General features: G+C 40.8%; 1 long non-coding RNA gene across 1 annotated transcript in view; it reads left to right on the top strand.

Annotated features, from left to right (window-relative positions):
- LOC306802727 overlaps positions 1-21457 on the top strand; it is a 44993-nt gene extending 23536 nt beyond the window's left edge. The window contains exons 4-7 of the long non-coding RNA XR_013774443.1: positions 13833-13924; positions 19303-19447; positions 20638-20742; positions 21241-21457. This is a non-coding gene — a long non-coding RNA (uncharacterized lncRNA). The remainder of the gene's footprint in view (positions 1-13832; positions 13925-19302; positions 19448-20637; positions 20743-21240) is intronic.
- Positions 21458-25839: the final 4382 nt, after the last annotated feature.

The following is a 25839-nucleotide window of genomic DNA, read 5'->3' as shown; positions in this document are numbered from 1 at the left end:
ACTAGATTAAGGAGGATCTTTGATACTTTGGTTCAAAGAACAGCTCCTCCAGAAGGTGAGCATTAACAAGATGGTAGTGTCACATTTTCATGGCAAGGTTCTGACTGAGCAGATCATTAGAGAGAAAGGATCAAAGTCACTTCCTCGTGTTACATTTCAGGTGGACACCTGTGTCACTGCCAAAAAAGCTCAAGTAGCAAACTTCACAGGAGGGGGAAGCTCACTCCTCCCACCTATCTATCCTTTGCAATTTCCTTCCAGTGAGTCACAAACTTCTGGAGTTTCAAAGGAGTTATGTTTTAATCCAACTGCTAACTGATATAGCTTTGGTGAGAGACTTGAACATCAGAAGAGATGCTGGCTCTCCTTCATTGCTAGTGAGCAAGACCCAAATACCACATTGAACAATTAAGTGTTTAATTCTTACTGGCTTTCCAGTAATCTCCTTGGTCTGGAATTGCTTTTGATTTTTTTGTAAGGGTTACTTATCTAACAGAAAAAAAAGAATAAATTGACTAAATATTTTTAGCCAGAGCAGTAAATCAGGAAATTTAACATTGTAACTTTTATTAAAGTATTTTGGTAATTTATTTAATTCTAGTTTATTCACTTAATTTGAAATTCTAAATTTGACCAAATTAGAAAGCTGATTTAATATGTAAACCTTCTCTGCTCTGTGTCTACTGGTAGGACATTCCATGCTTTCTGCCCTGGATACAGAAAATGTAACCTAGAGCCCGAGGGCACTGGGAGCTCTTAGGTGCTGATGTCAGGGTGTTCTGCAGGCAAGAAAGGTCCTTCCACTGCCTGATGAAATCTGCTGAACTTGTTGGATTGCCATTACTCACCTTCATCTCGGGAACCAGCTCCTTGTGCAGCTCAAAGAAAGCAAGAGCTGCACCCAAGTTAAATGTTATACAATAGAATTGTAAGGCATGTATCCAAAGTGCTTCTCAAACTTTTTACAGATACTCCAGCACATTTGAAGCGTTTGACAGAAAAGAATAGGCAAGGGCAACAATGATTGATCCATGTTTTTAAGAAAAAAATTGAAGCCATATTTCCACCAGGGGCTTCAGACGGACATTGATGTATTTATCGAGAAAGGGCCCACGAGCACCAGCCTTTGCATCACTAAAAATGTAGCCTGCTGCAAGAATTTACAGCTGTGATGGAAGATTCATAGCTGCTCTCTTTATTTATTGGAAACATCTCTTGCAGCTGAGTAAAGGCATAAATATGAAATTAAATCACAAAAACTACTTTGAAGTAGTGCTAAGGGTACTTTTTAAACCTGCGGGGCCAGGACAACTTAAAACTAATGTTGAAACACGATTGAGATGAACAGTATTTACTGATCCATTATTCCATCCCTTTACAGCTAATATGTAAAACACAGATTATTGGAGAGCATTTGCTGTATTCTTATATGTAATGCTTAACAGGAGGACTCAAGGGCAGCATGTTAGATAAAGGTGCATCCATGAATTTCTGTCTTTGTGATTTATAGTTTTCATGTCACTGTAAAATTATTTTTATAGTTTATTTTACCAGCGCATGGTGTGAGAGAACTTTATATGCTCTTGAAAAATAGCTTCATAAACAACAACAGGCTGTGAGAGCAGTTCTTTGAGGCACAGCTACGGGTGTGAATGCCAGAATTAGGTTAATATTCCTCGTCCTTTCAGGTCATTGCAGAGATTTGAAGTGGCCACAGCTCCATGGGAGAGTGGGAGAGCACAGCAGCCAGGAGAAAGGGGGTGAAACACAACCCATCCCCAGGAGCAATTAGTGTTCATGTGTTATTTTGGGTAATGATGATCCATAGTTTCTACATGGCAAGTTTTCATCTCTACATCTTGTAGCTCCTTATCTCAATTTTGCAGGTCGCAAAACTGATTAATTACACTAGCAGCAGTGGTATAATTAGTGCTGATTATTCTCTGAGCTTTTTCTTCTTTAATCATCTGTTTAATTGGAACTAAATCCCTATTTATCAAATAGTGTAGCTTTTAGCATGTGAAGACAGTGGATTTTAAGTCTTTCCACCTTGGACTCAGGCATTGTTATAAAAGCTTTGGGAATATTTCTGTGGGATTATACTGATTATAACTGGATCAGGATTTGGCATTTTTTAGTATCTGGTCATTTGTCAAATGTTTTGATGTTATAGTGAGCACTTTCTTTAAAAATCTAGGAAAAAGAGATGAAGAATAAACAGACTGTAGACTCTTATAAATGACCTGCCATATTTACACAGTTACTTCATAGCAGAATCTCTATAAAATGATGAGGGAGAATACTTTGTTGACCAACCTAGAGAAGTTTGAATTGTCTTTAATCAGTAGCTGTCAGAATAAAAGAAAATACATGGAAGCAATATGTGACTGTTTTTCAAAACATAAATGCAACAAAATCTGAAGAAATAAGGACTGTACCGTACTTGTGCATGAGGTGCTCTTTGTATTATCATAGTGTGGTTCTGTTGATGTTTGCTGCAGTGACAGGACAAGAGAGAAAACAAGTAACAGCTGGAGCAGTGGTGGACTGACAAGAAAGGGAAGCAAGTCATACTTGCCTCACCTCAAATCTCTGAGTAGGTCAGGAGCTGATAGTTCCTACCCTTCATTCAGCTTCTGCTTGGACCTTTTGCTTCCCTCCCCTCTCCTGCCCCCACAACTGCTATAAAACTAGTTACCAATGATGATGAATAGGGTTTTTTCTATTTTAAACTCCCTCAATATGAAGATCTTTCTGTCATTCTCTAACTACTTCAAAAGTCAATGTAATTCTCTGTAATTCACAAGCTCTGGGCATTTTGCCCATTGGGTTCTTTTTTCCTTTATCATTTTGGTATTTGCAGTATATCTTGTCTATGTGAAAAGGAGCATAAGGGAAAAAAGTCACCTCTTGATCCCACCCCAAGCCACTACTTGGTCAGGGACCTGCTGCAGATCTTGATTGGTTTGTCACACTAACTGGAACAGGAAGTATTTGGGCTGTGCCAGGAACATTTCTGTAGCTGTAAGCCACAGTGTCTCCACAAGCTCCTGCAAACAGTGAGGCTGTGCAGCACCTCACACTCACACCTGTGTGCAGGGGTGACCCAGGCCCTCTGCAGGCAGTGCTTCACCCACTGGCCTGGTCCTGTTCAGCTGTGCATCTCAAATGTCCTTGGGCTGCATTTAAACTGGGTGCTTAAGGTATTCTCATGATTCTGCCACTAAAGATTGCTTAATTTTTCCTCTCTGTGGAAAAAAAATCATTTTTTATATGGTGGCTCATCTTGTTTTAACATTGACATATGCTGCTGATTGCTTATTCAAGTTGCATTAATGTAAAACGTTGAGGTTTGGTTTCAGTGACATTATTGAGTAGGGGTGGTGCATTATTTGTAATATATGATGTGTAACTGCACTCCCTGCAGATTTAGCAGGTATTAATTTTTACTAAAAGAAAAATACTTGCCTGATGAACAAGTTTATATTGAGAAAGAAGTGCTCATTTTCTAGTCATGATCTTGTGCTCTTTTCCTTCTTATTTTCCATGACTGTAAAGCTTCATTCTTTGGTGTAACTGCAGTAAAAAACCCAAGCTGTGATTCCATCCCATTACAATCCTGACTCTTTGAGTTTGAAGTTTGAGTTCACTTTTCAGGCTGATATCTCTCATCAGGTCACTGCAGAGAAAACAGAGAAGAGCAGTGAGATGAGAAAACAAACAGGAGATGGTTCACATGTAGCCTTTTTTTTTTCCTTCTGACCTTCCAAATCTATGATGCTGCTGTGTTTTAAAGGACAAGCTGAGAGAGGCACCTAGAATGACATCATTATATTCTATTAGCCTTTTATATAATTTCTCTAATATTTCTAACCTTTCCAATTGCAGTAAATTTACCTGGGCTTTGTTGTGTTTTGAGGTTTTTTATTAGATTTTACGTAAAACCATATTAACTTCTTTAGTTCAATTTGTTCCTGCTACAAATACCATTTCATGGTCACCTGTTTTACTGGCAGCATGTGAAACACAGGCAATACCCTAAAACACCTCCATCCCTACCAGTGGCTTAAAATGCTGGAGAAAATGAGTATAATTTGTAGTAGAGTCCTTTTGTTTTTCCACAGTTGCTGATAGTTTGTAATTTAAGTTTTGAAAGGCCTTATGGCTATAGCAGTGAGGAATGCTTGGCGGGGTGTGGGTCACAGATAACTGGGCAGGCATTTGTTGCTGCCATGTGTAAAGTGAGAGCAAAGATGGAGAAAATGCAGAGCTGAGAGTGCTGAGCTGTGTCCGTGGCTCTGAGCTCCCTGAATGCAGAGCGGGGGTGCAGCTGGAGGCGGGCACACACTGCCCCGGGTCCATCCCGGCACTGAGAGGGAAACCGGCTGTTCCTGAGCATCAGCTGGGGAGTGGAGGCACAGGTGGAAGGAAAAAGTGCTATCAATCCATCAGCCTAGGAAAGGCAAAAATAAAAAAGCCATTGATTTTTTTAACGCCATTAGAATTAGTAATGGATCACTTCCTTGTGAGAAATGACCCGTCCTCCTCCTTTCCAATCCTGTTACTTCTGTAATGAGTTTTTATTAGGCAACCCATTTTCTGTAAATTATAGCCCAGATTTCTCAACAGACATCAAACCGTCTTCTCAGTAAGAATACTTGTTTAATTATTTATTTCTACTTGGGAAAAAATGCTCTTCGCAGTAAAGTAAGAGTTACAAGGGAAGTGATATTTAAAACAGAATGATGGATTTTAAAATGCTATTTGCAAACCTTGGTTAGGTTTTCTTCTTTGTCGTACAAACTGTTCGACTTAAACCCATTCTTAAATCTTTCCCATTTAGGACTTGATGGCAAAGTCCATTGCTGAGGTGGTAAAGATATTACTGGGTTTAATTCTGTCTCTGAGGCTGATGGGTTTTAGCTGCCTGTGATTAAGTCTCTGAATTCCTTTGCATCTTCCTATGATTTTACAGTTTCTCTCTAGATCATTGGATTTCTCATTGGGTGGGGGAGCGTTACATTTGCCACCTTTGGCTATTTTTGTTCTGCCTGGTCAAATACTTCACTAAACCTCTGTTTTCTAGTCCTTTTTGGATAGCTGTCAGAACACTGTGAACTATTCTGCTCAAAATACCACCATTAACAATAACTGGAGGAAGGACAACTTCTGAAAGACTGACATCAGATGGATTTGTTCTCAGCCTAGAGCTTTGAAATAATTTTTACTGTTCTTCAAATTATGGCCTGATACATAAAAATGATCACAAAGTATGCTGTGTTTTATCAAAGATGCAGGATCTTTTTATTATAATAATGTACAGTTTAATGAGAGAACCCTGAAAAAGGATCAGTCCCATTAATTTGTCAAGCTGTATTCTGTACATTGTTGGCTCTGGAAGGAGAGTAAAACAGGTTTATAACTAATTTTTCACCTGTACACCAGATCCCTTCTTATGCTTTGTTCTGGTATAAATGACAAAAGGTTTGAAGGTTTTAGCTATTGTTTTCAATCAACTATTTACTATACTCTGATAACAAGGAGTATTTGGAATTACACAGAAACCTTCATATACCACCTTCTCTCAGTGGCTCACAGCTTGGTATTTCAATACTTTAATTGTTCTTATTGTATGTGTAAGGAGAATCATACAAATTATGAGTTCAGCTTTGATCCATATTGGCTATGGCATCAAAATCTCCTTCCCTCAATTCCCTATTCCAGTTCATACAATTGAAAATACTTTTGTTCTTTAGCAGAGCAGAGTAACCAAAGCACTCTGAGTGAGTGTATGCACACTTTGCTTTGTACCTCTGCCCTGGGCTCAGAAATTTCTGTGCTGTGTTAATGTACTATGGTGTTAAAACAATTTCTTTATCTGGTGGGATTCCTGTAGGCTATCCTGCAGGATAATAATTAGGCTGGATAATGCAATTCTATCACTGGAAGGCTAAAGAAGAAGACAGGAGAATGCAATTACTGAGCAAGGGTGTCCATCCTGGGCAATGTGTTTGGATGTTCCAGTAGCATGGTAGGATTTAAGGGCCACGGTAGCAAAAAAAGGAAGCATGCCATTTAAATCTTATTCCAGGTTTCTGTAGGATTTTGTCTTTCATGTTTTTATTGAAAGGAGACCATAACTGTGGTGCAGGGAATTGCAGCTGCTGAATTTTCATGTTATTCAGGGAGTGCCAACAAGGGATATTGAACAGGTATACTGTTCTCAGAGTAGATGACCTAAGAGAGTAAAACTTTATTAAATTAAGGACTAAAATATTTTGTATAACAATGACAGTTTTGTGCAGTTAGAAAGTCCCAGCCTCTAATCCCCACTAGTAAGAAGCTGAAGAATAATTACCAGTTGGCCAGCAAATTCTCAATGAGAGAAATTCTTGGGTTTGTTTATTTGCACCTTGTTCCTGTGACTTCTCTTATGAGATGTAGAACCCATCATGCAATAAAGGGTTTTGGCCCTGCCCTGTCCTTCCCTATCCTGTCCTGTCCTGTCCTGTCCTGCCCTCCTTAGTGGAGTAGCTGTCACTTAATGCCCAAGTGGATTTGATCCTAAGGACCATTCATGCCTGAGAGCCAGGGAGAGGCGAGCTCCAGACTTGAATGAAGTCATGGGTAAACAACTGTGCAGGAGGGCTCTGTCATGATTTTAGAAGAAAACAGGATTGTTGGATGTGAACTTTACAAAATGGACACAGAGAATCAAATTAAGGGGAAGCTGCAAAGGGCAGTGCAGCTCAAAGGGTGACCCTGGCCCCTGACTGAGGGAGGGGTCAGGCAACAGCTTCATGAGCAAGTGAAGTGGGGACAATGTGATGTCAGAAGATGAGAAAGGTCAAATAATACATAACTTCAGTTCATGGCTGCTTATGCTGAAAGAATAATGCCTGGTCCCATGACCATGGATATTCACGATGTGGATTTGATGCAGCTTTTGGAGAGCCTGGATTTGACTGGCTTGCTCTGCCTCCCTGCAGGGCTGGTCCTCACACAGCTTCCCAGGCTGGCTCCAAGCTCAGCATTGTCTGAGAGGTGAAGAATAGCAAATAATGTACCTCCTTGTGGTCAGCATCCACTGATCCCCTGAACCAGCTCTGCCACTGGGAATTTTTCTGAAGGGCTGCAAATACATCAGAATTCTTCACTGGATTTAAATGCTTGTAATGCAGCTGCTTTGCTGCTCTGTAGTTTTGGTTAGCACCATGTGTTTTTATGTCCCATCTTAACAAGATAAAAGAGGTATGGATGAGCAAAGAAAACACGGAGTGTTTTATGTTAAGAGTTGTTCAAGTTAGTTGCTTCTACTTCACAGAAATTTCTAACAACTATTTTCAGTGTGTTCCTTATTACATTTCTTTTTTCCTCTTTCTTTTGTATGCCACTGAGCAACAAATGCTCCCTCTCCCTCTTGCCATTTATCTTTTCCTTTCTTTTTCTTAAGGGATAGAAGAGAAAATGCAAAAAAGAAATATGAAAAGCAAAACATCCTTTGAGCATTGTGCATTCCATTAAACCCAGCAGAACAGAACCAGGAGAAGAATGTGAAGTATTGTCAGTTCTGAGGTATCACCCCATCTTCCTTTCTGAATTAAGAGACATATCTCACCTACTATCTCTTCTTTTAGCTGAAACTTTGGAGAATGTCTTTGGAACCGTTTAGTCTCAGGGAAGTCTACAGATTTCAAAGTCCTCATCTCTCAGGTGATTGTGCCTGAACCCATGATACAACTTTTGCAAAAGGGCTTCAGAAATTTTAGATTGTAAGCTTGATGATTTATATCCTGATTTTTTTCTCAAACAGCATCAATAGCTTCAAGTTTCTGAACCTGACAGAACAACTGAGTCATTTATTTTTAAACATAAATAGGGATAATCTGTTTTGTAACATTTCTATTTTCTTGTCCAAAAGGCATGTAAAACCTGCACATCTCTACAAATGCAAATAATTTTCGTGTGAGGCCAAGCTGAAATCTGGCATTCTCAGGCAGATGACATTTATCCATCAGCATTCACGCATTGTCTTATCAACACCTCTGCTTTTGAAAAGCTTCACCTATCACTTGTTGAATTTTTGAAGCTGAACTGCTCTTTCTGAAAAAATAGTTTCTTAGATTAATGGATTCTGATGATAACTTTAAAAAAAGTAGTCCAAACACCCTCACCCACCTGTCTGTGCCTGCTGTGGCACACGGCTGAAAGTGGCCTAGAACCAGCAGAGTGGTGCATTTCAAATATGCAAAGTTTATACTGGTCTTTAGATACTGAAGTTGTATATGAAGTACATTAGAAATGAATATTGAAAGTTTCTTGTTAAGCAAAAATAGTAGTTACTCAACAGATTTTCTTTCCTGTTGGTTTTATAATTAGCTGGTTTGTTCCTGAGAATAATTTCCTCTTCTTTATTTTCACAACTTCATATATCTTTTTTAATCAGCCAACACACATATTTGTCTTACAGACAAATGCATTATATGCTACATATTTCATCACTGAGTGGCTGCCAGAAATGCATTTCCATATCTACTCTCCATGAATCAGCAGAACACCACTATAAATCTTCACTCCCTATAAAACTTTTTTAATAGAGGTGTATCCTCATTCTGATGTTCTATAATCAGCTTTGTCAGAGACACTGTGGGCTCCCTTTCCTTAAAATATTAGCTTACTAAAGATTTCAACAACTATTTATAAGCAAGAGAGAGAGAATCCACGTCTTCTATCCAAAATCATTAAAAGATCAATGAGCATTCATACCTGGGAAATTCTAGCAGAAGAATGATTTCTTTGCAGCAGCCTGTGTAATTAAAGAGAGGATGAATATTGGTAGAAACGTGACTCCTTACTCTCCTCTTCTCCACAGTGTAGGAGGGTAAGGAGTGATCACCCTTTGCAAACCTGTGTTCACCTCACTGGGCTGGCACAGGCAGGTGGGTCAGTTGTGCAGAATCAGAACCACGGGGCTCAAACCAGGTCCTAGGACACTGTTCCTGTGAGAGTTGCAGTTAGCCAAGGAATGCATGGTTGGATGGAGTGATCCCAGACATTTCAGTCCATGCTGTGGGACAGCAAGAGGGAGGTGGACAGAATGGGAAAGGCACCACCTAAACCTCTGTGGTGGCAGGAATGATATGGATCTTCTGCAGGAATCAATGTTTCTGTAATTCACTGGTGCATGTACACAAAGAACATTCCCTCCAGCAAACAGCTAAACCAGTTTGAGAGTCACTGGTAATACAAGTCTTATTGTTCTTTTCAGCAAGAGGTTATGCTACCTGCTCCAAAGCAGATATGCCTTTAGGTCCCTGCTTTAAGTACACTTACTGGCATATGGAATAATAAAAGAAACACTCAATGGCTTAGGGCAAGAGCAGCATCCCAAATAGACTTTAAATGACAAACAAATTGGAGCAGACACTTCTATCCACACGAGCCTAATGGTACTTACCTTTGACAGTAAATGCACAGAATTACATCTGGCTGAGAAAGTCCCTCTGGGCTAGAAGTAATTGGCAGGTGGAATAGGACTCAGAGGAGCACCACTGCTCTGGTCTCACTCGTCTTTTGATGTCTGCTTGTGCCCACAGCAGGAGAGAATACTGGGATCTCAGAGCAGGTGCTGGCAGTTGTGTGTTTTTAGGTTCTTTTCAAGGCATGATATCATCTCTTACCTTCTGCCATTTTTCTCCTTGAGTCACTTCAGTGGCCATTCTAAGATAACTATAAAGCCAATTCTGGGTTAAATCAGGTAGAAATGCTTTAAGTGTCTACATTTGCCATGATCATTTTACCTCAGCTTTCTATGGCTCTTTTCCAAGCATGTCCCACACTTCCCTAGCTCTGCTTAGTCTGGAAAACGCATAAGAAAATTAGCTGAAGGTCATATGGCTGCTATCCATGCATAACTAATCCTTTATCAGAACAGATGTGAGTTGCAAAGAACATTAATGTCTGACTTTTCAAAAGGTTTGATGGAAATGTGTCTGGGAGCAGCCAGAGCTGAGTTCAATACCTACAGTGAATCTTGGCTTACTTCACCGAGGGCTGGTGGAAGTACCATGTGCCAATAGCATTACTCAAGTCACCATGGATTTAAACTCAGATGTCTGGGTGTGATCAGTCGTTTCTGTCTGGAACCTAAGGAGATTAATGAAAGTTTCTTTTGTCTAAAGCTGGCACAGCCCAAAACAGCTGTACTGGAATTATATTTCTATGTAATAGAAACATAATTTTCATAGGTGTGATGAATAGTGCTGACAAATTGCTATAGTAAGCCTGAGGAGTTTAAACCATGTAACTAATTCAAATGTTAGGATTTCTTTGGTTTACACTAATTGTAGATGTCAGGTTTGGTGGTGACTGGATACTGTGGTGCTGGGTCCTTCAGAAGTGCTGAGAGATAGATAAAGTTGGGCTGAACTGATGTATTTCATATTATGAGCAGCTGGATGAGCCCTGAACACCATACCCAAGTGATTCATTTCTGAATGGTGGTGAAAAGAGAGGGGGTGCTTAAATAAATCAATGGTGATTTTAATAAACTGGGAGCTTCTCAGCACTAAATCTGTCGGCATCTGATCTGAATTGCAATTACCTGTCAAAAATTCATCCATCACTGCAAGTTCCAGACAAACTTTCTGGCAGCAGATGTTTCAGGGAAGCTATTTCATGTGGGAAATATATTGTTTGGTGTGCAGCATTCCCAAGAACAAAAGCCAAAGCAGAAAACATTTCCCAAGTTACAGCAATAACTTCTGTGTCATACCTAAGCTGAGTCTATTGGTGAATATAATTTGTAAATGTGGGTTTCCAGCATAAATCAGTCAATGAAACACTGCTCGTAATTCAGCCATCTCAAAGAGATGCAGTAATTCAATACTTGTGTGCTTGTGAAAGCAGTGGTATTTCTAATAACTTTAAATTCAAGCATTATTAAACCCCCTCTCTGAGGCTGTAACACTGGTGACTGCCAAACAAACGTGGTGTGTTCCAGCAGGCAGGCTGTGGGGAGAGCTCTGAGAGATTGCCTAAAGAAATGTGTCACTCTCCCTCAGATCTGCATTCAGCAGCTGTGGGGCCACCTGTGCCATCCACGTCTCTCTCACACCAAAACCCAGAAGAAATTGGGGGAAAAAATATTTACCTGCCACTTAATATGGGTTCATTGACTTCCTGTCATAAGAGAAAGGGCTGAGTGTGGACTGTGTGAAGGATTTAAATTCAGAATACCTAAACTCCAGTTTTTCACTGACAGCCTTCCCACCATCTGATACATGGCTGGTCCCTTCTGTGGCAAGAAGGCAACGTAATGAACATTTCTTTGCAGCCATCAGAAAATTGTCACAGAACACTGCTATTTCTCATCTGAACATGTACCTTGAAAATGACCTCTGGGGACAGGCTGGACATATGATGAGAAGATTGCTATCCCAGCCAAATAATACCCCAAAAGCTGTTCTACTGTCACCTCTATCAAAACCCTCCATCCTCTTTGCCAATTATAACAGCAGAATCTATCACTCTCTTCAATTTTCATTATATCAGGAATTTACTTTGCACATTTTCTTCCTCTCTGTAGTACTTTAAAACCATGTTTCATTAAAAGCTGTTCCTAGCATAACTGGGAGCAATTCACTTATAAAGTAACTGCTGACAGATGGATCCATTTATATCTTAGACATGATGTGCTGGGCTTCTTATCTTGTCACCTGTGCCTGGTGTTTGAGGATTCATCTTTTGTGTTGGTGGCTCAGAAAGCCCCAGCCTCATAAGCTGCACCAAGTGTGTCATTCTGAGCTCTGGAGGATTGATGGCTGCCAAAGGTTTGGAGAAAACATCCTGGTTTGCCCTACTTCTCTCGTTCATCAGTGTGCACTGTCACTGGGGTAACATTTTCTGCAGAAATCAGAAAATTTCACTTATTGCATGTCCACTCTTCTCCTTTATTTCCCTATTATTTATTCTCTTCTATTATTTAGCTTGGAAGGGCTGTGGGTACTTTGTGCAAATCATTTCTCAGGCCTGTGACAAGAGATTGTGTCCCCTCCAAGGGGTTTAGTGCCTCAGCACTGACTCCCGAGCCATCTGTCCATTCCCCTGTGCCAAAGGCTCGGAGGAGAACCAAAGGACAGGAAATAAATGGTCAGCTGTTACCCCAGGCTGCTGCAGGGGTGCATGGGTCCTTCCCTGGATTGTACATCAGAGGTAACAATTAGGGAGTAAATTATAATGAGCCTTCAAAATGAGGATAAATACCTTTACCTAACAGGAGAGAAGCCGGAGCTGGCAAAGGAAAAGAGAAGTGAATGGCATGGAAAATGATGCTGGCAGGGAACTTCATAATGAGCAGAGGGAAAGATAATTTATATGGAGACCTGGGCACAGCAGGCACTGCAAGGGCAGGGTGTGAACCTGAACCCGACCCTTTCCTCTCTTCACCTTTCTGAAAGGCTGCATTTTAGGAAGATGAGAAGGAAGATGAACTTTTGGCCTTAGAAGAAGCTGGAGGAGCAGGTGCCTCGGGCTGAAGTGCTGTGGGCTGCCCATCTCCTTGTGCTCAGGGTCGAGGTGCAACCCATCCATTGGGCTGGGGGCCAGCCTGCTGTTCCTCTGGGATATGATGGAGCTCTGGGAGGTGCCACTGGATTCAGTGCTTTGGAGCTGCTCACCCTGGGGAGCACAAGGTGCCAGCACCAGTCAAACTATGGCAAGCCTCATGATTAGGAGCAAATTGGTTTGAGCTGGAATTGTTCCCAATGGATATTTTTAATTTCATTTTCAGGTGGAAAGATTATTGAAAAAGCTGTTCCAGGTACTTGGACTGTGTATTTCAACAAGTTTAAAATTTAAACTTGTTCTAAGGGAAGATCATGTGTGTTTCAGGCCTATATGCATAATTAATATTGCTAAGGCAGCTGTGACCTCAGCATAGAAATGTCATGAGATGGAATGGCAGAAGTGAGACAGAAGAAGGACAGGGAGTAAAGCTTAAAACAGCCTCATTAAAATGTATTTTTCTCAGTTTGGAAAAATAATGAGACCCACCTCTTGATCCATTTTCCTGAAAGCAGTGATGAAATGCTTTAGAGGCCAGTTTCATTCTTATTAACAGCTTTTTTTATTAAGAAGGATGAAAACTATCTAATGTGATAACTATGAAGTAATGCATAGTCATTATGGCCATGAACATTTATTTGTGCCATAAAATTACCCTTAGGCAGGGAAGTCCCCTGTTATTGCACATGTACACCTGGTTCTCTCAGCTGTTGCTCCATGTCCTGCTGTAATGAAATACCTCCTTTAGGTGCATCAAATAAACAATCCAAATGCCACAGACCCAAAACTATGTCATCATATTTCTGTCATTTTCCATTGCAAACTCTAAGGTTCCTTTCATTAAAGACAGCAAATGTGTGCTTGAGTAATTCCAAGGAATCACAGCCCTTCCACCTCCTTAAACTCTGTATTGATACCTGCAAAAAGCAATTTAATCCATCTTTTCTTCCCACAATGAAAAGACAAAAATCACAGTTTGAATTACATTAGCCTTCAGGTCTTCCTAAAGATAAATAATGTTGCCTGCAGGTTTACATTAGGGATTAAGTGTCTGCATTCTGAATAACTCTGGAAATAAATTAAATGAAGGGAGACACAGCCTTTAGCTCTTTTTTCAGACTGTGTTTTTACACAGCACTTTTGTTTCACCTATATTTGAGGACAAAATATAAAATGTTTTCAGAAAATATCTTCCCTTGCTTTTCCCATTTCCATTTTCTTAGTATAAGCATGATTTTTTTTGTTTTTCAGTTCTTTTAGAATGTGAGGCTACTGAGGGGTATTCCACATGGACCTGACTGCTTTGTGGCTCACCTTGGGGTTCTCAGCTCTCCACAGGAGATCCATCACCTCTTCTCTGGTGAGACAAATAATTTGGGCAACACTCAGTGACTGATTGCTGCAGCACAGAATGGTCCCCTCCTACCTTGGGAAAATATTTCAAAGGTTAATTGTCAGTTCTATGTTCAAGGTATAAATGTTCATTTCTAAGTCTGAAGACTCAACTAACACATTCTCATTTTTCTTATACAAAAGATGGAATGAATACTTGAAAGAAAAAGCTGTCTATTTTTTTAGGACAGTAGTGCAAGTTCTCCCTCTAAAGCAGTTTGGACCAGTAGATCACCATGTTGTCTTTCCAGATCTCCAGACTGTATCAGTGGAAAGGAAGGCACACCACAAAGCAAGGAAATGTTTCCTTGCATACTATTTAACTAGAGCAGGCAGCTGTTTGTTTACATATGGGATATCTTTACCCTTGTATTTTTATGTCCTTCCCTAAAATCAGGAAGGCTAAGGACTGATTCCAAATATTTCACTCCCAGTTGGCTTTGACATGTCTTTTTTTTTTTCCTCCCCTCTGACTTTCCTTGGATTTAGATGTTTGATTTGAATTATCCCTGTTTTGCTTCACATTATGACTAAGTAGGCTTTTAATATAAACACCTGAGCACAAAAAAATCAAGATTAAGAAACTGTTCCGCTTGACTTAAAGCATTATGTCTCCTGAAATGGGATACCTGAGGTCTGGGAAACCTCAGCTGTAGAAATCAGGTTCTCATAATTACAAATCCTATAGGAGATTTCAAAATTAATTGTGTTTCTTCTCAGTGAGGGCTGTGTAGTGTTTGACTGCCTGTTTCATTGAGCTTAGGCTGCTCTTAGGGTCCATGAGTCATACAAGAAAAGGGACAGCATCTAAAAAACAGTAAAAAAATTGTGTGGCTTAGCAGCCTACTTGGAAACAGGAAGCAGAATTCTGTTTAGCTTTATGGCAGAGGAAGAGAGTTGGTTTTTGATCTTTGAAAATATATATAGCTCTGATTTAGTATTCAAGGTAATAAGCAGCCCTGACTGTAGAAAAGAGTATTTGTAGGATATCTTTTCCTGGCTTTTTAAAATTGAAACCAAGTCACTTCCACTGGACGACTTTTCCTTATCCAGCCTGTAACCTGTCTTTCTTCTTTCACTATTTCAAGTTCAGGGGCAAGAACAGCAATGCTGCATGTGTGTCTCTGCCAGGAGGGCTGACACTGGGAGAAAAGGAGAGGGACACCAATCCTGTTCCCTTCCCACGTTTGCAGCACTCATTGGTGCTCATGCCTTCCACTTTGTTTGGTCAGGCATTGATTCCTTTCCTGCCAGAGGCAGAGCTGCAGTGTGGATTTCTGCCCCAAACGGATGAAAGGGGATTTGGCCACCCCTCCAAAGCAGCCCTTCTTCCAGAGGCACTGGGGGCAGATCTCCCTGTGGGAAAAGGGCAGTGGGTGCAGCAGGGGCTGGCACAGCCTCAGCAGAGGCTCCTGCTGCTCTGTTATGGATGCATTGCTGTCCAGCAGGGAGTGGGAACAAGCTGCTGCTGCTCCTCTGGGCTGTCACAGTGTATTCCTGAGAGTGCCATGGGCTCTGTTTGCTGCCCTGCATGGAAAAGTGACTGTTCTATGGGCTCAGGAGCATCTCCTTAGACTCATCCCTTCAGGTTTGACAATGACAGCGTGCTAAGGGAGAACAGAAGGACTGAATAATGCAGAAATCAGTTTGGCACATCTGGGAAAAACGCCTCTGTGTTTCTTTCCCTAAATGCTGCTGACAGGTGGGAACTGCAGCTGTCTGGAAAACTTCTCTATATTTCTATATAGGATTTTGATTGTTTTTTTTAAGATAATCCCCAAAGTGAGATTTTTCAGTTTTGAGGTGGTTCTGATTTGCAACAAATGCTGTTAAAAAACAGAGAGAGACACTATAAAGGGTAAAAAACAACTCCCTGCAAAGAGTTTGCTAAAAAACCCAGAATTAAGATGGGACCATACCCTGACAGAAGGAGCATTGCAGCAATACTTTCCAACATCCCCCTTGGCTGATGTGCCACAGGAACTGGGAGTCATCACATCTAGTGAGACTGTCACCCTCTGCTGGGAAGGCCACAGTAACTTCAGTGCCCACGGCTTTAAAGGGATCAAGATGGCACTGTCACCTGTCACCCCACAGGTGACGGGGCCTATCTTGGGGCTGAAGCTACGTGAGGATCTCTGTTCTGTCTTTGCTGCCACAATACTGTGGATTAATATTGAAGTAAGTCTTAAAATTCTTACAGCAATGCATCCATGTGGAGACAAATGACTTTAAAAGCACCTTGAAGCAATTGTGGAAATCTCTGTGCTAAGAACTTACTCATATGAAATTGTTATTCATATGAAATTGTGATAAAGCTCTGAACATAAACTGGAATTCAAAAACCATGGCTTTTGGCTGCCTTTCAGGAAAAGCATTTTATTTTCACCCTGCGCTTGGTAATCCAAAATGAAAATCTAAGTGAGATCGAAGGGTAACTGCCATGTGCCATGTTGCATTGATTGTGGAAGTTATTTTACATAGTTCTGGGAATGCACAAGTTGCCATAATCTTTTCATGCTCTCATTTATAAAAATCTTGCCCAGTGAGGTGGCTGTGGGTAGATACTGAGACTAATGCATGAGGCAGCTGCTCAGCTTGTACTGGCAGCAATGGGAGCTGGATGGGCAGGGCTGTTTGCACAGCTGGTGTCCTCTTGGCTTTGCCACTTCTCCCTCAATTCTGCCTTCATCCCCTCTCCTTGAACTGCCTGACTGCAGGAAGTCTCTGCTTTGCTGCTTGTCCAAAGAGCACTTTGCAAATTTACAGGGAGAAATAAATACCTCTAGGTATTAATTGCTTAATCACTTACCTTGTTCTTGGCCTTAGGGTTGACTGCTTGTGCACAAGCCAGCCCTGAAGCTGGCATTAAAATGATTCCCTCTGAGCCTTCAGTGAGGTGTCACCATGGGCCATCCTCCTAAGCTCACCTGTCCCTCGTGTGCTGGGTGCCCACGGACAATTAAAACTGATACTAAATCAAAATATAAGCAAAGTGCACATAGGTACCCGGGGGAAACTACCCCTTTTCATGTTCCTGTGGTATGCGAGTTTGTGCCTCTGAGCTTCTTGGGCTAAGGATAAATGGAGAAATTCTCTCCCTTCCTTGCTTTTTCTCCAAACACCAACAAAAAAATTGCTCCCTTGAATTCCAGTTCAAATTAATGGAAGTCTGGGGGAGAAGAAACAGACAAACAAACAAGGAAGTGTTTTATATTTGGGTTTTTCTTTCCATCTTGTGGCAGATGGGTTTGGTGTGTTTTACAGCTACCTTCTGAAATCAGTCTGTTATTTTGCCATTCCTTTGTAAGAGAGTAGCAGTGCTGAATCTTTATCATATTGATCGTTCCACAGGCTTTCATCTGGTGCCTAGGATAATACACAGCGTTGTTATTGCATTATTATTTTTCATTTGTATCCTATTGATTTGCTGCCAGGAACTTACAGGTCAATTTGCAAAAAGATGGGCTATGATTTATTTTTTTCTAAAAGATTATGCCACAATGGGAATGCTTTTATAAGGCTGTCAGGTCTTTAGGTTTGTTTTTCTCCTCTCAGGAGTGCAGCACATTCACAGATTAGTGGCACAGTTCCACCTGGATTTACACCCGGAGTACCCACGGCTTTCACCTAACTCACATGGATAAGTGGCTGTGCACAAGCCCACACTTCAGTTGGAATTTTACTCCTGGGGAGCAGTTCTTCTCTCACTCCTCTCTGTACAGCTCAGAAATACTAAAGTCAATGCAGTTACACTGATGTAAAGAGGGGAGGAGGGGAGGACACACTTCTGAGGCTGAGCACATCAAGAACCAAGGTTTAGCCTCCCCGGGTGACAGGTGCTAAACACGGACATGAAAAGTTATTCTTGCTACATATTTTTTGTTTGCTGTGGTAACATCAGTTTACTACCAGTAGTAGTAATCCAATTCCTGACAACCTTGTACACAAAATGCTCACATTTGAAAGGAAATAAGGGCTCCAATTCTCCTCATCTTTCTTTGACTAACTGTTGTTAGATTGTAGCTACTGGGAAAGCAAGGATTATAAAGTATGTGAAATTGTGCTTTAATTCCTTCAGTACAAAACTCCTGCTACCAAATTTACAAGGGGTTAGTTTTTAATTGCTGTATGCAAAATGTGTTAAGTGCAGTAGGTTGATAAGCCCATACACCCTGTTGTGTACTATTACTTTTCCCTGGAACCCATCCAGGTAAATCAAACCTGCAGTGAGGGACTTCAGGTTCGTGTTCTATTTACACTGTCTTGAATTTTCCTGGCATCCTTTCAGCAGGAGCAATTTGACAAGAGAAGTTTTTTATAGCACTGAACACCTTTTGCTGCCAGTGAAGATTCTCAGTTTTGGGATTGGTGTGATGTTTCATCCTGCTTTGTGGCATGGAACTGGATGTTGATGTTAAACCACACTCTTACCAGCACAGGTCACCGGAATTACCTTCCCAGACTGAGAAACTTTATTCTAAATTATAGATCATTCATGGGGCTCAAGGTAAGACACAGCCCAAATAAAAGCCTCACTCATAATGTCTCCCACAGGAACATAATTACCAAGTAGCTGAACTGCTGCCCTTACCTTATAGGAGTGCTTCAAAGAAGGTTTTCATTTGTTTTCTTCTCCTACTTGTCCAAGTTTTGCTTGACATTTTGACACCATTAGGATATAACTGTATTAGACAGAAGTGAGGTCAAATGAGATTTCCTGCTTTAAGTGGAGGTGTGAAGTCACAAGAAGTGCTGTGTCTGCCTGCTAAATGCCTGTTCAATCTAGCACAGCAACATATGTACACACACACACACACACATATATATATATATATATATATCTGGCTCAATACTTCAGTATGTATTTTTGTTAATATTTGAGGAAAAAAGATTACCATGTTTCAAGACAGCTGAAAACTGTTTTAAGCACTATTGTGCACTAAAGTGCTATTTACAGACACCACAAAAACATTCCTTCTTGATAGTATTCATTGCTGTTTTGAATTGAGATTTTTTTTAAAAATTGGAGAATTAATGAAAAATGCCAAATCTTTTCAGAAGTTACTAAGGAATCTTTGATTCTTACATGTTTTTATATAAAAATATTTCTGAATATTAGATTTAGAACATCTAAGTTGGAGTTTCAAGATCTGTTCTCCTTTATAAGCATCAAGGGTGTTACAAAATGGTCAAAATCTTCAGTTTCAGTAGAGCTCAGTGAGTGTTTTTTCATCTGACAGCTTAACAAACACAAGGAGTTTCATGTTCTGCTTTAATATTAAATATTGCTTTATAAATCACAGTAACTGCTTTCCACCAAACCTGACTTCTGTTTTATTTCAGAGACCTGCCAAAGGAAAGCCTTGCATCTGTCAATAACCTGTGAAAAGTGATTCCTCATTTCTGAGATACCTACCAGGAACGGCAGATTTAGCAAGAGTTCCTAAGTTCCTCAGACAATTAGAAAATACCCCAAGCCTCTGCAATAGTGAGTACAGATATTTATTTCTCAGCTTGGATTTCCTGATTGACTGAGACATTCTGACTGCTACAATGACACTTTCAGAAGTTGGGATATTTGTAGGAATCAATGAGCAGAACCCTGAACTGAACTCAGTGCTGATACACTGCAGTCTGTGAGCAGGCTTGTGCACAAACCCCAGCTTTCCAGAGCTTCTCTTTACATCTGGCAGCTAAAGCAGATTTTTATTTGCTTCACTCTTTGTTAAAATGTAAAAAAGCAATGAAATATTAGTTACCTTAGTGTCTGTCTGTAAAAATTCTTGCTGGGTGATAAATAATTGCATTGATTGCTGCTTTTCCCAGCACTGTCATACAGTGCCTGAGTTAAGAGGTGGTTCCTGCCATGGCTCCTGAACTGTTCTTGGGGAAGTTCTCTGCTTAAGGCAGTGTTTGTGGTTTGGTGGAGCCCTGGCCAGTGTCAGAGGGTCAGCTCCTGCCAGGGCTGCTGCATCCTTGCCCAGCCAGCAGGTCACTGAAGGGTTACTGATGCACCATCTGTTGGCTTGGCTCTTGGAATGGGAATGATTCATGGCAGGAGCCCAAATGATGAATAAACTCAGCCCTGGGTTGGGGATAAACATATTTTATGGAGCTTCAGCGCAGTTACTTCATGTTAGTTCCTGATAATAAGGAGCCCTTTTGGGCATTTTTGTCTGGAAGCCCTCCTTTCTTTTTGCTAATTTATGGAAGTGCATTGCAGGGCCCTGGCAAGCCCCCACCTTTTGCACAGTGCTGTTCCAGAAGTGCCCCAGCAAATCCAGCTCCCTGTGTGCCCACTGGAGCCTGGGTGATCCTGGCTGTGCTCCCACTGCAGCAGCAAACACGACATCAAAACAGCCTCTCACCTCACCTGAGGTGCTGCTGCAGGACAGGTGAAACATGGTAAAACATGCACCTGCAAAGGGGCTTGCTGGTGCAGAGAAGCCAGAATTCCACTCTAGATCAAATCAAGTGGATTAAATGTCATAGCCATAACCTTCAAGTGGGACTTGGAAATTCAGCCACTGGATTATGCTGGACCATTCCAACTCTTCATAAATCTCTTCTATGTCTTTTGATATCACTAATGAATATATAGGATAAAAAATTATTGTATGATAATATAAATATTTTAAAAGTACCCCAAATTAATCTTTTTAATATAATCTTTATTAGGAAGCAAGTGCTTCCTTAATAAGAAAATCCATTGTCACAACCAGGAGTGATAAATGGATGCATTCCTATGAGGAGGAATTAAAAAGGCAACTTCTAACTGTTGGGGTGAGTTTGAGTTCACCCTGAAATTCATCAGCATCAGGGCAGTTGCAGCTGGGACATCCTCAGGCTGTGCAATCTCACCGTGTAGCAGGCTGGCTGTACAAATTGCTCTCTTTTTATATTTCTGGTTTCAAAATTGTTGCTTTTCCATGTTGATCTGAAATATGTTTACAAAATAAGTGTATAATATATGTGCAGTTTATATTGCAAGGTTTGGGGGCTTTTCTTTAACAAACTCCAAACTCTGTCAGAAGCCTGTGTAGAGACCTTTTTTTCTGTACATTACATTTTATCCAGCAAATCCAACTGCTTCAATTGCAGCTGAACTTGGTGGCCAAGTCCATTCTGACAGTGTCTGGTCTGGAATACACAATCTCTTCTTTTTCCCCCCCAGAACATTCCCTACTCTCCTGGTATTACTCCTTTTATATGATCATGATTTTCTTAAAACTTAGAATAAATCCAGAAAAATGGCTTTCCTTTTCCCCTCTCTTTGGGCAGGGTGTGTTCCCGAGGATGATGTGTCACCACTTGCAGACTGATCTCACAAAGGACAAATCAATTCTGAAGTGAGTCCTGGTGCTCCTTTTAACAATAAGCATCCCTGTTTCCCATGGCTCTTCCTTTTCAATAGGGTCTTTACACCTCAAGTCATTCCTGCATACTCTCTGCAGTATTTTACTATCTCAAGACAGACAAAGGGATCTTCAAAACTTTCTGAATTCACATTTTATCCCTAAAACACCACACTAAAGGAAGTGTCTGATTTCCCATTTCTGAGTGACTGTAGAGCAGGACTTGGTGCCTTGTTGCATCCAACAAGTCCTGGATGGGCTCCAGGGCCTCCCAGTGGGGTATTTACCATGTGCTGCACAGGTGCTGACTCTCAATGATCTGATGATGTCAGACCCAGAAAATCTCTTACTCTCCATAATCCTTGTGACCTTTTCCTTTTCCGTCACTCATTTCCCTGCACTCGGAAGAGGCTGGCATGTGGCTGATTTTATGGATGGTGTGCTGCATGTCCTGGGATCAGCCTTAATGTGCTGTAACTCTTTATGTAGTCATTAAAGCACTATCAGAGACCTCAGTCTTGGACTTTATATGGTCATTGGAGGAGTTTTACAGAGGTTATTATCGTACTGCTCTGTCTCAAACTGCTCAGCAAGTGCGAGGCAGCAATTACAGAAAGGGCTACTTAGCATCCAGCCTGTACACAGGGAGGTGGGGAGAGAGATTTCAGAGACATAATTCACCCATCCACCAGAGCACAATAAAACACCTTCTTTATTTCTGATTTTATTGGTTCTGTCTGCTCTCATCTGGTGCCTGCGCATTTTATCTGTTCATGCTGCTTTTTTCTAATGCAATAAAAAGAGCAGACAGGATTTTGCCCTTTATTTAAAATGTTTTGCCACATTTAGAGGTAAATCACAGCCACTTTTCTGTGCTGTATATTTTCAGACTCATCAGAGAGAGAAATGTTTGGATAGCAAGCATGCTCTACAGGGTCCAACCATGGTCAGATAGAAAAGTCTCTTCCTAGCATCTTGCTTTTCTTTGCTCTCATATAAACCTGTCCTCCTCTCCACATCTCTGGGAGTCAGGCACCCATGTTCCTTCATGAAGAGTGAAGGAAAAAAAGGAGAGGAAAGATCTGGCTCCCAGTCCCTCCACAACAGAGTTTGAGTCATTTACATGAGGAATTCAGCAAGCAGAGATCTTCACTTTCAAGCAGATCTGTCTTTTCAGAAACAAGCTGACACTCTGGGCACCAAAACAGATCACAGGAACTACAACAAAAAGCAGTGTTCTGCCAAAGCTGCAGGCAGGAGTCTGTCACAGAGAATGATGGAGCAAGAAGAGTGGTGTTCTAACAGGCAGAGGGGGAAGAAAGAAAGAGTGAAAAGTGTGAGAAACTGGAAGAGACTTCAAGGGACACACCGCTGTTTAATGGGGCAGAAACCGAGAGACAAGTGAACTGCAGTGCAGGGTGATTTGCATTTTTCCAAGATGATTTGTAAAAGGTGAAAAGTTGTAGATGAAATGCTTTGATTTGCCTTTATCTCACTCTGCCTGTGCACTTGTGTCATTCATTTCATGTAATAACCTCTACTAAACAGTCAGAGGCTGCAGCATAATTTTGGTGACCTTAAATTAAGGCAAAAAGCTGCAGTTCTGGAATTGGAAGCTCATAGTACCTAATTGGCTAAAGGGTGAAATAAAGATGTTAAGATGAAGGACAACTTTTTGTGTCGTGAAAAATGAAGGCTCATGCAGCAGGAAACTTCAGTTAGATTAATGTCATTTCAGCCTATATATAAATCCTAAAATTGCATTAAGATTAAACTCTGTGTTTCTAATTCTCATTCAGTGGAGCTTAGATGAACCTCAGATTTCAGGTGTTCCCATGATGGGAGTTATGGGAATTGTTTTCTTTGCACAGTGAAGTGCCAAAAATGGGAAGTAGTGGTAGTTCTGGGGGCTCTTTCTGCTTTCCTTTTTTTTTTTTTTTCTTTTGCTTTTCCTTTCTATCCAACATGGCAGAAATGCAATGTATTTTGTATATGGCAGAATTTTTATTCCTTCCTATACAACATGGCAGAAATGCAATCTAATTGAGTAGCAGAAAGGTAACATTAAATTAGCAAGTGAGGGAAAAAGAAGTTAATCTTTTAGCCTTTGAAGGAGCTGATACCAGGAGAAAAACTGTGCCTGCAATACAAAGCCAAAAGTTATCAACTATCCTGAGAGATGTTTTCACAAATCAACAAAGAACATAAACTAGGAAAAAAAAGCACTGCTCTGGTGTGTGTCCCTAAGATGAGAAACTGAAAAGCTGTGAGTATAAAGCAGGTATGAGCTGGTTGTCAGTGCAATGTCAGCTTCCAGCAGAACAGGAATAACTCAGAGGTCTCAGGATGAGTCTCTGCTGCCTTGCACACTGTGCAGGGCTTTAATCAAAGCCCAGGATGAGCAGCAGTTCCCAGCCAGCCACAGAGCACCACGTCAGGCTGTGCACAAAGAGGATTGCAGCAGAAATGAGGCTTCACCAGACCTGTCTAAGATCTGGAACTGGTGCTAGACAAAGCTCAACTTGAATAATTTCCTTAGTTCCTTCTTTTGTCCTTTCACCCCAAATATGTTTAGCTTGTATTTTGCTTCAGCATGTTTCTGTAAATCCTCAGAGGATCCATCTTGGAAGCACTTCCAGGATGGAAGTGCTCTGACCTTTAGATATTGACAGATGAGGTGCATATTCTCATGTTCTATATTATTGACAATAATGGCAGTTCTTCCACTTTTTTGCAAACGGTGTAATTTTTAAATATTTTATGACTTCATTCTATAGCTACCTTCCTGTAAGATATAATATATATGCCAATTCTTTTATTCCAGGGATATAAATGCAGTACCACATATTGACAGACACATTATACTGTTCAAGCCAGTTTCTGCAATGTCACTCATCATCCATCCCCTCCACAGCTGAACTGAGGAGGAATTAACAGAAAAATGTTCAATCTTTTGTCACCCTAGAAGAAGCACCAGTTTTAGTTTTTGATCCTGCTCAGACACATGAGAGTGATACAAAACCCCTTAAGTAACACCACCAGCCTCGGTGGAATGGCTGAACTCTCTAAACCCAACTTTAAACTATCACAGCATAATTACATTAAAATTATAATTATGGCAGGTTCTAGGTCATTGGCTCTGAATCTTCCTGCTTAGGGCTGACCATAGCATTTGTCTGTATTTTCTTGTCACAGGGACTGATCTCTCTGTGCTTCCTAAGGGACCAAACACTTGTTCTCCACAGCTCCTTGCAGCTGAAGATGCTTTGCCCACACTGAGATCAGTGAGTGACTGTGTCATGTTTCTATTAGCAGATATGCTGCTGTGATGGAAATTTCTGTTCCAACACACTTCCATATAGAGAAATAAAAAGGAAAAAAAAGAAAAAGGAGTTAAAGGCCAGAAGACAGCATTTGAATGCCAGTGTGGCAACCAAAGAGGTAAGGGAATGAAACACCCACAGAGCGAGGAGAGGAAGGTCACTGTCCCCAGGGACAGCAATACCAGATGGCCACAAGCACAAATCAAGAATTCTGCAGACAGGACTTTTACTCTCACCCTTTGAGGTTTTTTTTAGCATAATTTGCATGGCAGTTTATTTTCATGGCCATTGGAGGTTGGTAAAGGGCCAGACTGCCCTAAAGGGAGAACATGTTAATGTGCACATACAGTGGGATATTCAGAGGTACTGTCAGCATTAAACCTGCTCAGATCAGTTTTCTTTCCTGGGATGACAGCAGCAATAACAAGAGCCACCTGAGGATCTCTTCCACCTGAGATGCAAATACCCTCTCCCTTTCCTTGTGCAATCCTAAAGCTTGCACATACATTTCCTAGATGGGGGTTGGACACTGCTTACACTTGGATTTAATTGCATTTCCATGCTGGGTCAAAATATCCAGTGGCCAAATGAGAACATTTTTTTGCTTTAAATAAGAAGAGACATTTTTTAGTAACTGTGATGAGCTGCTTCAGACACAAAACAAATATTGATTGCACATCTCTCCTGGCAAAAGAAGTGACCTTAATGGTGATTACCAGGGAATATGCCCAGATTTACATTTGAGACAGTTGCATTTCCAGCCCCTTTTGCCTCCTCCAGAAAAGCTAACGATGCACAAAGAACAGTCAGGTAAAGTGCTGTTCCTGTTACTTCTATATAACTGAATCACCAGTATTCCCCAAGCTGTTTAACTTCACAACCTTTGGAGTTTTTCTTCTGCTGCACTGCATTTATTTTCTGGACATATTCAATTTTTCTGGCACAGGACATACAAATAATAAAAGAAAGCTAATGATAGAAGAGCAGGAAACAAATTACACTTGTGCATTTGTCACTGATCCTTGAAAAATTAGATGAGACCCAGACTTAGTTTTGGATTTATCTCTCATGGTTGTACTCATGTATTATAGTGTTCCCAAAGAACCCTAAAGAAACAGATTCTCTGTTTTGCCTCCTATTTGTGGAAGGGGCAAAGAAGAACAAGATGAAATATCTCAGATTCAGTTGCTTAAAAAAACGGA

Source organism: Erithacus rubecula (genome assembly GCF_903797595.1).
Source record: "Erithacus rubecula genome assembly, chromosome: 5".
Lineage (NCBI taxonomy): Eukaryota > Metazoa > Chordata > Aves > Passeriformes > Muscicapidae > Erithacus > Erithacus rubecula.
This window is presented reverse-complemented; position numbering and strand designations above follow the sequence as displayed.